Source organism: Gossypium hirsutum, chromosome A08 (assembly GCF_007990345.1).
Source record: "Gossypium hirsutum isolate 1008001.06 chromosome A08, Gossypium_hirsutum_v2.1, whole genome shotgun sequence".
Lineage (NCBI taxonomy): Eukaryota > Viridiplantae > Streptophyta > Magnoliopsida > Malvales > Malvaceae > Gossypium > Gossypium hirsutum.
In genome coordinates this window covers 40,037,502-40,053,346 of record NC_053431.1, presented here as the reverse complement: position 1 = coordinate 40,053,346, position 15,845 = coordinate 40,037,502, and the positions used below count along the sequence as shown (strand labels likewise).

General features: G+C 36.8%; 1 non-coding gene across 1 annotated transcript; it reads right to left on the bottom strand.

Annotated features, from left to right (window-relative positions):
- Positions 1-6,408: 6,408 nt before the first annotated feature.
- Positions 6,409-6,515, bottom strand: LOC121205369 (small nucleolar RNA R71). The gene has a single exon (XR_005900449.1). It is a non-coding gene; the product is annotated as a small nucleolar RNA R71 (small nucleolar RNA).
- Positions 6,516-15,845: the final 9,330 nt, after the last annotated feature.

Below are 15,845 nucleotides of genomic sequence, written 5' to 3'. Positions count from 1 at the left end.
TAACAGTCTGGTTTTGACCCTAGTCAGAATAGTGGTTTCGGGACCACAAATCTGAGTCTGAAAAATATTTTAATATTTATTTCTGTGTCTGTGATATGTGAATTTATGTCTGTGAAATTTTTGTGATTTAAATTGTTTGTTTCTGTGCTTAATTATGAAAAAGGATTAAATTGCGTAAAGTATAAAAGTTGAGTGTTAAATGTTAAAGCACCTAATTTGCATGGCTTTTAAAATAAAAGCCCTTGCATGTAAAATTTACCATTTGTTTTAACAGTGGACAAATATGGGCATTGGTAGGTGGATTTTTAATGATATATGCCAAGGGCAAAATGGAAAAATGATTATTAAAGTTATTATAATAAAAATTAAAAGCATGAAATTAACCATTTCATGCATGTTGTTGTCGAAAATCAAAAGAAAGGAAAACATAAAAGCTTGTTGAATATTCGGCCATCGTTAGCTTGATTTGGTAAGTGAATTTTGTTCGATTTTTGATAATTTCTACATTTCTGTGATCGTTGCTTCGTGTTCTTCAAAACCCATGTCTGAATTTTTGTTTCTGTTAAAGATTTCATGAAATGCCATTGTTGATATCATGAGTTTTGTGATGTTTTTGAATGAATTATGAAGGTTTGGTAGATGATTCATAAGTTTTGTCTTTGAGTTTTTGATGAAATTGAGCTATTTGGGTTAAACTTTGAAAATGAGGTTTTGAAGGACTAAAATGTGAATTAAACAAATTGTATGGGCTTATATAGAAGCCATGAAAATTTGGCTAGCCCTTGCTGCAAAGGAATTTTGCATATTTGTGATTTTATGAAAAATGGACTAAATTGTCAAAGTGTGAAAATGTAGGGGCTGAAATGCAAAGTGCCCTAAATATGTGTATATGGATTATATTGAATGAAATAAATGATTGAATGGTTGAATTTGTATTGTATTAGATCAAGAAAAAAGAAAATAGGACTTAGATCGGGAGAAGTCCAAAATAGTTGAATAGTCGACTCGTTTAATTCGAAATCCGTCCGAGGTAAGTCAAATTAAAATTATGTGTTAATTGAAATAAATTCTGCACATATAAACTGTAATCTGTATTGGATGGCCTTGAGTGCCTGATGAATATCTTTGGAGTAAAGTATGATAATATGTTAATATCTGAAAAGCTCGATATGTTTCTAAGAAAAGTTGACATCTGTCTGAGACATCGTGTAAGACCGTGTCTTGGACACAGGCCTCGATTGAGATTTACGTATAAGACCATGTCTGGGACATCGGCATCGTATCTGATTTCGTGTAAGATCTTGTCTGGGATAGAGGCATCGATATTGAATTACATGTAAGACCACGTCTGAGAGGTCGGCATTGTTCTTGTTTATGAGCATCTATATCGTTTCTGACCCGTCTGATGATAGCGTACGAAATCTGAGTTTGAGTATATGAAATGTATAACCTATGCAGGTACGTTTGTATCGTACTAAATTTCTGAATATGAAAAATTGTCTCTGTGAAATATTTATGGAAATGAAGCATGACATATATGCAAACAAAGGAGCATGGTTAAGTTTATGAATTATTCTATGAAATGGTTATGAATCTATATGGGTGAATTGTATTTATATGCTTTAGTAGTTAGACCAATTGTATTTGGCTTACTAAGCTCTTTAGAGCTTACTCTGTGTGTTTACTGTCTGTTTTACAATTATCGTAGCTACTGAAGGCTCAGGGATAGTCGAGGAATGTCACCACGCTATCGATCTTATTTTGGTACTTTTGAAGGTGTAAATATTTTAAAGTATGACATATATAGGCTAGAAGGTTTATGTATTAAGTTTTGAATTGTAATTATAGGTTATGCAATGAAAGTTGGCTATCAAATGGTATGTTTGTGTTAAGTTTTGGTTTGGTTTGAATGAGTTTTGAATGATGATGAAATAGTTGTAATGAAGCATGTTTTGAGCATGAAATTGGCTGAATATTTTGTATTAATGTTGTTTAGTTTGGCTTGTAGGAATGACCCATAAAGGGGTGGCAAATTGGTTTAAACCAAGCCTACATTTTGCCACACGGCCATAGCACACGGGCATGTTTGTTGGCCGTGGGCTTAAGTTAGTAGCTAGCTAGGAAACACATGGCTGTGGCACACGGGCGTGTCTGTTGGCCGTGGGAATAAGTCAATATATAAGCTCTGTTTTGGCACGGATGGTTCGCATGGGCGTGTCCGATGCTCGTGTGGGGCACACGGCCTGGTCACATGGGCGTGTGACCTCTATGGAATTGAAAATTTTTAGAAGTTCTGAACTTTATGAATGTGTTCGGTTTAGTCCCGAATGTCTCTTAAAAGTACATTTTTGGTCTCGTAGACCATCTTAATAGATGATTGCTTATGAAATGATGTTATATGATATCTGTGATTCTGAATTGGTTTGAAATGTTCTGTTTGTCTGGTAATGCCTCGTAACCCTAATCTGATGTCGGTTACGAGTTAGGGGTGTTACATTTTTAGCTCAGACGGCAATGCTAGCCAATTAACAACTGGTCCAACTCGCTCGATAATATCAAACAGCCCAATGAATCTCAGACTCAATTTCGCTTTACAATCAAATTGAAGTATTTTCTTCCACGGTGAAACTTTCAAAAATACTCTATCCCCGATCTGAAACTCAATATCTTTCTGTTTCAAGTTTACGTAAGACTTCTGTTGATCTGAAGCTATTTTTAAACTATCACGAATCACTTTCGCTTTTGCTTCAATCTCTCTAATCAGATCAATCTCGTGAATCTTATTCTCGCTAAGCTCTATCCAGTACAAGGGTGTTCGACATTTACAACCATATAAAGCTTCGTACAGTGCCATTTTTATACTCAATTGAAGGCTGTTCTTATATGCAAATTCAATCAATGGTAGGTATCATTCCCACGTACCTTCAAATTCAAGAATGCAACATCTTAACATATCCTCAGAGTATCTAAATAATTCACTTCGATTGACCATCTGTTTGTGGATGGCAGTACTAAAATGTAGCTTTGTACCCAATGCATCTTGCAATTTCTTCTAGAAACGCGATGTAAATCTTGGATCTCTATCTGAAACAATAGAAATAGGTACTCCGTGCAATCTTACAATCTGAGAGATGTACAATTTAGAAAGTTTATCAAGTGAATAATCCATACGCAGGAATGAAATGAGCTGATTTTGTCAGTCTATGAACAACCACCCATATAGCATCTTTCTTACTCAGAGACATGGGCAAACCTGATATAAAATTCATCGTGATTCTGTCCCATTTCCACTCGAGAATCATAATCGGCTGTAGTAACCTAGACGGTACTTAATGCTCAACTTTGACTTGCTGACAGATTAAACATTTCGAAACGAATTTAGAGATATCACGCTTCATACCAGACCACCAGTAAAGCTGTTTCAGATCATTATACATTTTCGTACTTCCTGGATGAACAGACAAACTACTACTATATGCTTCACTCAAAACTATTTGAATTAACTTTGAATTTCTTGGAACACATATTCGACCTCTGAAACTTAAACAATCATCAGCATCAACTCAAAACTCTGAATCAGAATTCAAATCACTTTGAGCTCGTTTTGCTAACAATTCATTATTAACTTTCTGAGTTTCACAAATCTGTTGTAAAAATAACGGTCTCATTTTCAACTCAGCTACAATCGAGCCGTCATCAAAAAGAGCCAACTGAGTATTCATTGCACATAGAACAAACAAAGTTTTTTGACTTAATGCATCAGCAACAACATTTGCTTTTCCGGGATGATAATCAATGAGCAACAACATTTTCTTTTCCTGGATGATAATCAATCACTAACTCATAGTCTTTGACCAATTCTAACCATCTCCACTGTTGTAAATTTAAATCTTTCTAAGTTATGAAATATTCCAAACTCTTGTGATCTGAGTAAACATGACATTTCTAACTGAACAGATAGCGGCGCCAAATTTTCAATGCAAACACAATAGCTGCTAACTCTAAATCATGCGTCAGGTAATTGTCCTCATACGGTTTCAATTGTCTCGAGGCATAAGCTATGACTTTACCTTCTTGCATCAAAACACAATCCAAACCATTCAACGATGCATCGCTATAAATTACGAATTCTTTACCTGATTCTGGCTGAACTAACACTAGAGCTTCGGTTAGTAAAGCTTTCAGTTGACCGAAACTTTTCTGGAACTTGCCCGACCACTCAAACTTAACATCTTTTTGGAGTAGTCTCGTCAACGGAGTTGGAATCATTGAGAAACCTTTTACGAATCATCTATAATAACCGGTGATTCCTAGAAAACTTCAAACTTTAGATACATTTCTCAGAGGCTTCCAATCTAATATTACCGAAATCTTGCTTGGATCCTGATAAACCATAATTTATACATATTTTACCCCATGTTTAACGCATATTTCCCATTAGAATTGATGAATTCGATGCTCCTAATGCTTTAATTTCATGTTTTATACTTAGGAGAGCATAGGAGAGCGAAAGGAACGAGAAACGGGCCAAAAATAGAGAAAATGGGCCACAGTACGAAATCAATACAGTCTGGACCTACTCACACGGCCAGACCACATGGCCTTGTCAATTTGGCAGGCTCGAGCATGGCCTGAAGTAATCGGACACGAGCGTGTCAAGTTGAGTCCAATTCGGAAAAGGCTAAGTTTGAGGGCTCTTAGGCATTCCAAAGCCTATAAATACACCCTAGAAGAGGAAGAAAGAGGACACACTGAATAGGGAGTAAGGAATTACTCCAAGGAAGCCGATTGATCCATCTTAGAAGCCGGATTCATTATCAAAATTTAAGATCTCTCCTCAATTTCCCCTTTAGGAGTTTTGGGTTTTCTTTATGTTTTGTATTCTTTTTTATTCTGAGATGTTTTCTTATTTAGTTATGAAGTAAATCCCATAAATACCTAATGGGAATGAAACCTAAGACGAATCATGTTATTATTTTCTAAATTGTATGATAAATATTTAACTTGTTCTTAATTATGTGTTCTTAATTCTTGTTTTGATATCTGAGGATACTGATTCAAGATAAGCTCTTATTCAAAGGAGGAATAGACCTGTCTAATAGTACATTTGTCATAATTAAGCGGAGTTGTTTGCGTGCCTAGACATAGGGTGACAAGATTTTGCCAGATTAGGGTGAAACCTAATAAGGGGATCCATAGATCGAGTTAATGCAACCCTAGAGTGTTAATTGGAGAAAGGTCTCAATTATTCAATCTAGGTATTAGACGTTATTAGTCTTAAATAGGGATAATAACATAACTTAGGGATCTCTACGGAACAAGTTAAATGAATAAATCATCTGATTCGGAGCTAAAATAACAAGTACAGTCTAGGTAGATTTTTCTTTAGGTATTGTCTTAATTCAATCGATTTTACCAAAAGCAATTCCCCAATTCTATTCTCTGTGAGTTCTTAGTTTAGATAATTAGTTAGTTAAAAACAAAACCTCTTTATTCCTCGGCCAGATAATAAAAAGACAGTCATTACTAGTACTTTTAGTTCCTTTGGGTTCGACAATCCAGTCTTGCTAAAACTTTACTACTGTTCGATAGGAACACTTGCCTACATCGCGATAATAGTTAGTTTCAAGAACGATTAATTATAAATATTTAAAACCTACTACAAAATCATGCGATCAAGTTTTTGGCGCCGTTGCCGGGGAACTAAAATATTAGGAACACTCAATTTTTATTACTTTAGCCATTAATTTTTCTTGCGAACTAATTTTATTTTTAATTTTATTCTAATTTACTAATTTTCTTGTTCTTTCTTCTGGCAGGTTTTTTTTTATAGTTCTGACTAGAAGAAACCCGTTAGGACCACTACTTTTTGACGAAGAAATCGATCGCACAGTTTATAGAAACCCAAGAGAAATAAGGCAAAGCCTAAGATACACAGAGAACGAGCAAAAAGACGATACTCAACCCCCAACCGAAGAGATGGCTGAAAACCAAGACAATCAGCTACCTCCTGTAATTGTGGCTAATCAAAACATTGCTCCACATACTATGTATGATTATGCTAAACCTTCTTTAACAGGAACTGAATCAAGCATAGTTAGACCTGCTGTAGCTGCAAATACTTTTGAACTGAAACCTTACACAATTCAAATGATACAACAGTTTGTTCAGTTTGATGGTTTGCAGCATGAAGATCCCAACGCTCACTTAGCAAACTTTTTGGAACTATGCGATACATTTAAAATTAATGGCATTTCTGATGATTCCATTCGTCTTCGGTTATTCCCTTTCTAATTGAGGAACAAAGCTAAACAGTGGTTGAACTCGTTACCGCGAGGGTAAATCACCACTTGGGAACAAATGACCGAAAAATTTCTACTAAAATATTTTCCGCCGGCTAAAACGGCTAAATTACGTAATGATATCTCTTCTTTTGTGCAGATGGATTTAGAAACACTTTACGATGCATGGGAGAGATACAAGGACCTTCTGAGAAGGTGCCTTTACCATGGGTTGCTGCTTTGGCTTCAGGTTCAAACATTCCATAATGGCCTGAATCCTTCGAGTCGGAAAATTGTTGACTCAGCTACTGGCGGAACCATCAATAATAAAACACCTGAAGATGCTTATGAGTTCATAGAGGAGATGTCGTTGAATAACTATCAATGGCAAGTCATGAGGACAAAGCCAACGAAAACAGCCGGTGTTTATAACGTCAATTCGGTCACCATGCAATCTAATCAGGTAGAACTCTTAAATAAGAAAATTGATGGTTTTCTTAGTTCTTCACATGTTCACCCAGTAATGCATTGCAAAGTAAGTGGAGGTGGAACAAGCCATTCGGAATACCAACCTTATGGCCATAACATGGATAACGAGCAATTAAATTACATGGGTAATAATCCCCGACTTCAAAACAATCTATATAGTACCACTTATAATGCAGGTTGGAGGAACCACCCAAATTTTTCATGGGGAGGCCAAGGAAATCAGCGACCACCTCTGTGCTACCAACAGCCATCCTATCAACAGGAAAAGGAACCGAACCTTGAAGAGATGCTCACAAAGTTTATCTCGGTATCAGAAACACATTTTCAGAATATCGAAACGACACTTAAAAATTAACAAGCGTCAATCCAAGGGCTCGAAACTCAGATAGGCCAGCTTTCTAAGCTAATCTCCGAACGACCACAAGGTAGCTTGCCAAGTAATACTAAACCTAACCCAATGAAACAGCTCAACGCAATTAATGTTCAAAATGAAGAAGGATTTATTGAGGCTGAGCCAGAACCGAGGCAAGAAACGGTGGTAAGCAAAGGTAAAGGTGAGGTAGATTATAATAAAAACAAACCAGTGACTGTCGAATATAAACCTCATATGCCATACCCCAACGCGACAAGGAAAGACCGCTCAGATGAACAATTTGGTAAATTCCTTACACTCTTAAAAAAATTACACATTAACTTACCGTTTATTGAAGCTCTATCACAGATGTCAAATGCAATGAAATTTTTAAAAGAGCTTTTAGCAAATAAGCGGAAGTTGGACGAGGCGTCGCATATGGAGTTGAACGCAGTTTGCTCAGCTATTACCCTAGGGGTATTATTGATGATGTGCTAGTTAAAATTGATAAATTTATATTTCTCGTTGACTTCATTGTTCTAGACATAGAGGAGGATAGCAACACTCCTTTAATTTTAGGAAGGCCCTTTTTAGCAACTTCTAAAACAATTATTGATGTTGGCACAAGTGAACTTACATTCTGTGTGGGAGACGAAATAATCACCTTTCAAGCTTGTAATTCTGGTAACACATTGAAAATTGAAGGTGATCGTTTAACCCATTCTACTAAAACTGACAGTATGGTGCAACCTACTTTGCAGGAAATGAGTCTGAAGGAAGCACATGAGTCATTCTCAAGCAATAGTAGAGGACCTACTCATGAAGAATGAAGACTTAAAATAGAGGAGCTAGATGAATGTCGAACAGATAAACCGAGAACACACGATAAACCAAAACTACGTCAGAACGAGCTCGATACCTTTCTAAATCAACTTAAGGTTGGCAATAAAGTCTTATTAGATGCCGCAGATCCTTACATTGTCACTCCCAGACCGGATGAAGAATCCCTCTTATGATACTTAGTATTTTTCCATTCAGTATAGTTGAGGTAAGTCACCCCAAGTTTGGCACTTTTAAGGTAAACAACACCCGTTTAAAACCTTATTTTGATGAGAATGATAGCAGGAATGAGGAGTATAAACTTTTCAAACCACCAGACCATTCAATGGAGAGGTAAGTTGAGCTCAGACTATAGCAACCCGAGCACTAACAATATTAATTTCTTTAAATTTTAGTAGTTAACACCTAACTTACTAATAGAGATCTTGAGTACAAGTTTTTCTACAAAGACATGGCCAAGCACACGGGCGTGCTTAGGGCCGTGTGAAAACAGGGCAAAAGATTTCCCCAACATGGGCTACGATAAAACGCCATGGCTGTCCGACATGGCCATGGTTGAACTTGCCAAAACAACACAGGCGTGCGACACGCCCGTATGGAAGAACCGTAGGTGAACCTGTTAAAACAGCACAGGCGTGCGACACACCCGTGTCTAGTACCCGTGGTCGAACCTGTTAAATTAACACGGGCATGGACCTTGCATACACGGGCGTGGGAGAAGCGAACGAAGCTAGACACGATCGTCCGACATGGCCGTGTGCACCCACACGCCCAAGGAACATGGGCGTGTACTAAATGTCAGACGTGCCCAAATTTAAAATTCGCGAATCACACGGGCTGAAATTGGGGAACACAGGTATGTTACCTGGCCGTGTGCTCTAAAATCTATAAAAACCCTGCACTATTCATTGTCTTCCCCACCCAAAAACCCTAACCCTAGCAGCTGCAAGTCCACACGACCTCCCCGCCACGCCCGTGCGCCGCATCCAACTCCATTTTTGCCGCTCATTCTCCCTTTCTAGCGTTTTTTTTACTTTTTTCCCTTTAATTGCACTCATTTTTCTTGTTAGTTATCATAGAACTATGTATTTCTCATGATTATTTTCATCTTTCTCTCACTCACATTTTATTCATAGAACAAGCTATTATCTTTTTCATGTACAAATTCTTACTCTTTATATGATTCCTCTACTTTATTTGATTAGTTAGAAGTAAATATTCATGATTAGAACAATAGTCATACTCATGCCTTTAGTGTTAACATTTTTCATCCGTCACACATGTTGCATTCCATGAAATTCGTTGCCATTTTCACGACATACAATTGATTGCTTTGATTAACTTGTTAGTCTTAGTAGTTGCTAAAATTATGATTGTTATTTACAATTTGTCTTCAGTTTACTTTGATCATTCCTCAAGATGAATTAATGGTTTTGATTGTAGGTACCATGTCATCTTCACGAGGAAAGAAAATCACCGTACCTGCTTCCAAGAAATGGAAGGGAGCGTCATCTTCTGCGGGTCCAACCGCGAAAATTCGTCACCCTCTCCTACAGTTCCCCTGTGGGCTCCAGGAAGAACTTTTCCAAATACTTCAGGCCCAACCTTTAATTGCGGGCCGCTGCATCAACTGGACTATCGTAGAACAAGTTTAGTTGGCTGATACGATTCAGGCCCTCCTAACCACTGATCCTTAGGAGCTGTTCTTTGGGATTATCGAGCCAACATACCTCGAGCTCACGATTGAACTATGCTCAACGTTCCATCTTCTGACTATAATGACAAACTACGATGATCCCGGCACAGTCCAATTTTGCCTAGGCGGATTAATCCGCCAGCTAAGCATCCCAGAGTTCGGTGCTGCATTGGGCTTATATACGGAGGAGTTCAAGGAGTGGAATGAACTACATGCTCTCACTAGCCACATACACTTCTCTCCCTCAAAGTGCTGGCACACTTTGGCCCCTAGCGCGGCCTCCTACAATCCTAGCCGCTCCAAGGCATCAATTCTCCCACCTTCCCTGAGGTACCTACACGCCATTTTGGCTCACACGATTATAGGAAGCCGAGAGAGCATTGGCGTTGTCAACACTCACGATGCCTACTTTTTATGGTGTATGTTGCACGGGCAAGTCATCGACCTTGCCTATTTTATCGCCTTCAGCACTAGACAAAGCAGCATAGGAAAAGGGTCATCTTCATTGTCCCCTATGTGATGCGATTGGCTAAACACATCGGGCTCCTTGACACCGCGGCCCAAGAATCATCCTTGACCCTTATTGGCCAGATGTCTCCACAAGGCATCTCGAGCATGCTTAGCATGAGGATGATTGAGAGGCGCCAAGGAACCTACCTCCTTAATAGTGTCTCGCCTAATCTACCGAGGAGGAGGCCTACGAGGACATTCCTGATGATGTCCTTCCGCAGCACGAGGACCCATCATCCCAGCCACCACCACCCTCTCGTCCAGTTCATGCGACAGATTGATATGCTGACATCTCTGAGCGTCTCACTCGATTCGAGCAACAGTGTTTTCATCGATTTGACAACATTGATGCTACTCTACAGCAGATTTGTCAGCACCTTCACATCTCATCACCAATCCCACCTCGCGAACCATCCAGCGATGAAGATGTTTAAAAATATTTATTTATTATTTTATGTTTTTAATTTTTATTAAAACTAATTTTTATTTTTATTAGATTTTAGAATTTTATTTTTAATTATCAATTTTGGTTATTTCTTTATGAGTAATTATTCTTCCTAATATCCCCTAAAAAGTTCTTGATCTTATCACAGTTATATAGAGCTCTTAAGCTCATCATCGCATAGGAACTAAAAACTTCACTGAGAAAGGTTCTCCACGACTGCCATGTCCTGATCGACCATGACCATAGCTACCACTAGATATAATATTCTTTTGGCACAGGACCTATGTACAAATGAACCTCTACCACCGCCGGAGTATCCTCCTCCACTCTCGCACCGATTACTCTCAAAAACTACAGTTCAAGGAATTCATCATACAGGAAGTTTCACTTCTCTCCCTATCTTATTTTTATATTCTAATATCTATCTTTGTACATTGAGGGAAATGTACGTCATAAGTGTGGAGGGATATTTATTTCATTATCAAAAATATCCCTGAATGACTGCATTGTTCTCTTGAAAAGCTCTCATATCGTATTTAGGATAAATTTAGATTGATTTATGACGATGATTGATATATCTTGAATTTAAACATAGGCATTTATGAATTGATTGTTTAAGCCTCAAGACATTAGAGAATCAAGCATGATAAGTTGATTTTTAAGAATTTAAAATTTTATGTTGTTTCCCCAAAGTTAGGTATTACTTTGAGTTAGAATTCACAAGTTTTAAACATCAAAAAGCCATAATTTTTGTGAGATTTTTTAGCCTTTTGAGCATCTATTAATTCTTTCATGCTCAGTTTTATTATTGCTTTGAGTGCGTCAATATCGAACTGTTATTCTAGAACTTGCTTGATTATTCATGTCAAGACCATACTATTTGATTTGATATGTCAAAATGATTAAGGCACTTAGGATTAACCCACTCATGCCATGAAAAGCCTACCTCCAAGATTAGCCCCTAGTAAACCCCCTTGAGCCTAACAAGCCATTTCTTGTATTACCCTTAATATTAACCCTTAACCCATTATTGTTGAAATCCCCTAAATTAATCTCTATTTTTGTCGAGATTTGAGTTGAAGAAATTGCTTAGCTATGTCTTGTTCTTAATAGTTAGTCTATGTTATTTAACTTGTTTTTAAAAAAATGTATACACATTAGTAATTCCATATTCTAAGAAGAAGCCCTATTGTATGCAAGTGATGATTAACTTTTTTTATAGTTGGGCAATTTTTCAATTCAATGTCGATTCTAACCCTTTCTTTCAGCTTGTGACCACACCCCCTAACCAAGCCTCATTACAACCTTCTAAAGACCTTTTGATTGATGTATCATCTTAAATTATAGTGGTGGAGATTTGATTTTCATGCAAGCCTATGGTAATGAATTTTCATTATTGACTATTGAGTGCTTCATGTATTGTCCTTAAACACTACGAGTAATTTGAGTGAATCTTTAGTGAGGATGTGAAACTCTGTGATATTCTGAATCAAAGGTAATTACTTAGATGAGGGGAGACACCTATGTTTGCATGATTAAATACTCAACTTGGAATGTTTGAAGCTTTTATGTTCTTTTAGTTGTATTCTTAATGTATGATTACCTATGGATTATTTTGAGATATTATCAATAGAAATTATAAATTGAGAAGAATTTATTTTGATTATGAGTTGAGAATTTTGCTTGAGGACAAGCAAATGCTTAAGTGTGGGGGTATTTGATAAACCGTAATTTATACATATTTTTACCCCATGTTTAACACATTTTATGGATGATTTCCCATTAGAATTGGTGAATTCGATGCTCCTAATGCTTTAATTTCATGTTTTATACTTAGGGGAGCACAGGAGAGCGAAAGGAACGAGAAACGAACCAAAAACGGAGAAAATGGGCCAAAGTACGAAATCAACACGGCCTGGGTCCCCTCACACAGGTAGACCACATGGGCGTGTCAATTTGGCAGGCTCGAGCACTGCTTGAAGTAATCGCACACTGGCGTGTCCCTGCCGAGCCCAAGTTGAGTCCAATTCGGAAAAGGCTAATTTTGAGGGCTCTTAGGCATTCCGAAGCCTATAAATACACCTTAGAGGAGGAAGAAAAAGGACACACAGAATAGGGAGTAAGGAATTACTCTAAGGAAGCCGATTGATCCATTTTAGAAGTCAGATTCATCATCAAGACTGAAGATCTCTCTTCAATTTCCTCTTTAGGAGTTTTGGGTTTTCTTTATGTTTTGTATTCTTTATTATTCTGAGATGTTTTCTTATTTAGTTATAAACTAAATCCCCTAAATACCTAAGGGGAATGAAACCTAAGCTGAATCTTGTTATTATTTTCTGAATTGTATGATAAATATTTAACTTGTTCTTAATTATGCGTTCTTAACTCTTGTTTTGATATCCCAGGATACTGATTCAAGATAAGCTCTTATTCAGAGGATGAATAGACCCTGTCTAAGAGTACATTTTTCACAATTAAGCGGAGTTGTTTGCGCGCCTAGACATAGGGTGACAAGATTTTGCCGGGTTAGGGTGAAACCTAATAAGGGGATCCATAGATCGAGTTAATGCAACCCTAGGGTGTTAATTAGAGAAAGTATCAATTATTCAATCTAGGGATTAGACGTTATTAGTCTTGAATAGGGATAATAACATAACTTAGGGATCTCTACAGAACAAGTTAAATGAATAAATCGTCCAATTCAGAGCCAGAATAACAAGTACAGTCTAGGTGGATTTTTTCTTAGATATTGTCTTAATTTAATCGATTTTCCCAAAAGCAATTCCCCAATTCTATTCTCTGTGAGTTCTTAGTTTAGATAATTAGTTAGTTAAAAACAAAACCTCTTTACTCCTAGGCTAGATAATAAAAAGACAGTCATTACTAGTACTTTTAGTTCCTTTGGGTTCGACATCCGGTCTTGCTAAAACTTTACTACTATTCGATAGGTACACTTGCCTACATCGCGATAATAGTTGTTTCAAGAAAGATTAATTATAAATATTTAAAACCTATCACGAAATCACGCGATCAGATCCACTTGAATACTTGATACTGACACATATGCCCCAGAAAATTGACTTTGTGCAACCAGAATTCACATTTACTAAACTTTGCAAATAACTGCGTGTCACGCAAAGTCTATAGCACTATTCTCAGATGTTCGGCATGCTCGGATTCATCATGGGAATAAATCAAGATGTCATCTATAAACACAACAACAAATCTATCCAAATACGGTCTGAAAATCTAATTCAATAGATCCATAAAAACAGCAGGTGCATTCGTTAATCTGAAAGGCATAACTAAAAACTCATAATGTCCATACCTCAATCGGAAAGCTGTCTTTGGCACATCAGAGTCTCTAAATCGTAACTGGTAGTAACCTAATCTCAAATCTATCTTTGAAAATATAGTAGCCCCTTTCAGTTGATCAAACAAATCATCTATTCCGGGCAGAGGATATTTATTCTTAATATTCTCTTTATTAAGCTGTCGATAGTCGATGTACATTCTCATAATTTTGTCTTTCTTTTTCACAAACAAAACTGGTGCACCCTATAACAGTTCGATTTTGACCCTAGTCGGAACAGTGGTTTTGGGACCACATACTAGAGTCAGATAAATAGTTAAATATTATTTTCCGTGCTTATGATGTGTGAATTATCATATGTGAAAGTTTCATCTGAAAATTCAATTGTTTGTGTGCTCAATTTGATAAAATGACCTAATCGCGTAAAATGAAAAAGTTGCCTGTTATTTGTAAAAGTGCTTATTTGATTTGTCTTTGTTAATGAGAGGTCCTTATGAGGGTATTAAGCCATTCACATGGATGCTGGACATTTATGGCCTTAATATATATGAATTTATAATGGTTTATAAAAGGGCACAATAGGAAAATTGTTATTAAAGTTATTATTAATTAAAGAAAAACATGAATTAGGTGATATATTCATCACCATTACCAAAATTCCCAAAATAAAAAGAAAGAAATAAGCTTGCTAGGGTTTGGCTGCCTATTTTGGTGATTGAGGTATGTGTTTTGATTAGTTTTTGATAATTTTTATGTTTTTGTATTTGTTTCTTCGTATACTATCAAGCCCATGCCTTAATTTCTGATTTTGATGATGATTTTGAAATGTTCCATGAATAAATTCATGATCGTTATGTTGTTATATGGTGAAATAGGAAAGTTTAATGTTGGGTTTATATGTTTTGTCTTTGGATTTTTGATGAAATTGAGTAATTTGGGCTAAATTGTAAAAAAAATGATATTTTGAGGGACTAAAATATGAAATAAATGAAATGTATGGACTTGTGTGAGAGCTATGAAATATCGGCTAAGCTTGTGTACAAGCAAATAATGTGTATTTTGTGATTTTGTGAATTAGGGACTAAAGTGTCAAAATGTAAAAATGTGAGGGATAGTTTGAAAAATGCCCTAATTGTGTGTATATAGATTGTTTTGAATGAATTTATGATTGAATAAGTTAAATTTAAATTTATATAGATCAAGAATTAAAGAAAACAGAGCTAGATCGGGGAAAGTCGAAAGTTGTCGAGTAACCGATTTCATCCATCTGAATCTATATGAGGTAAGTCTATATACGAATAAATGTGTTTGAAATGGTTTATTTATACTTATTTGTCATTGAACTATGATGAATGAGTATATAAGTTGAGAAAGATGAGACAACCGAAAAAGTATTGACAAAGTTCCGACGTCTGAAAAACCCCGTACGAACCCTAGGAATAGTTAGGATACATATGTCATGACATAGGATCCGATATGTGTTTTCGTGTAAGACCATGTCTGGGACGTTGGCATCGTATTTGATTTCGTGTAAGACCCTGTCTAGGATAATGGCATCGATATTTGATTACATGTAAGACCACGTCTGGGATGTTGGCATTGTACGAGCTTTTCGAGCTATCTGCGTATCTGTAACACCCCTCACCCGTATCCAACACCGGGACAGGGCTCGAGGCATTACCGAAACTTTATACTGTCAGTCTACTAACTCGGGTCACAAAATTTCACTTGAATTTAAAAATTTTCAATCATGAATATCTCGTCTCTTGTATAGGCCTTCGAGACCTATTACATACCTAAAGGCAATGCGGGACAAATTCGAGCACGTTCGATGAACCTTAGTCTCCTCAAAAAATTTTCCTTAACATAAAGGGTCACACGCCCGTGTGGCTTGGTACATGCCCATGCCCTTCAACCAT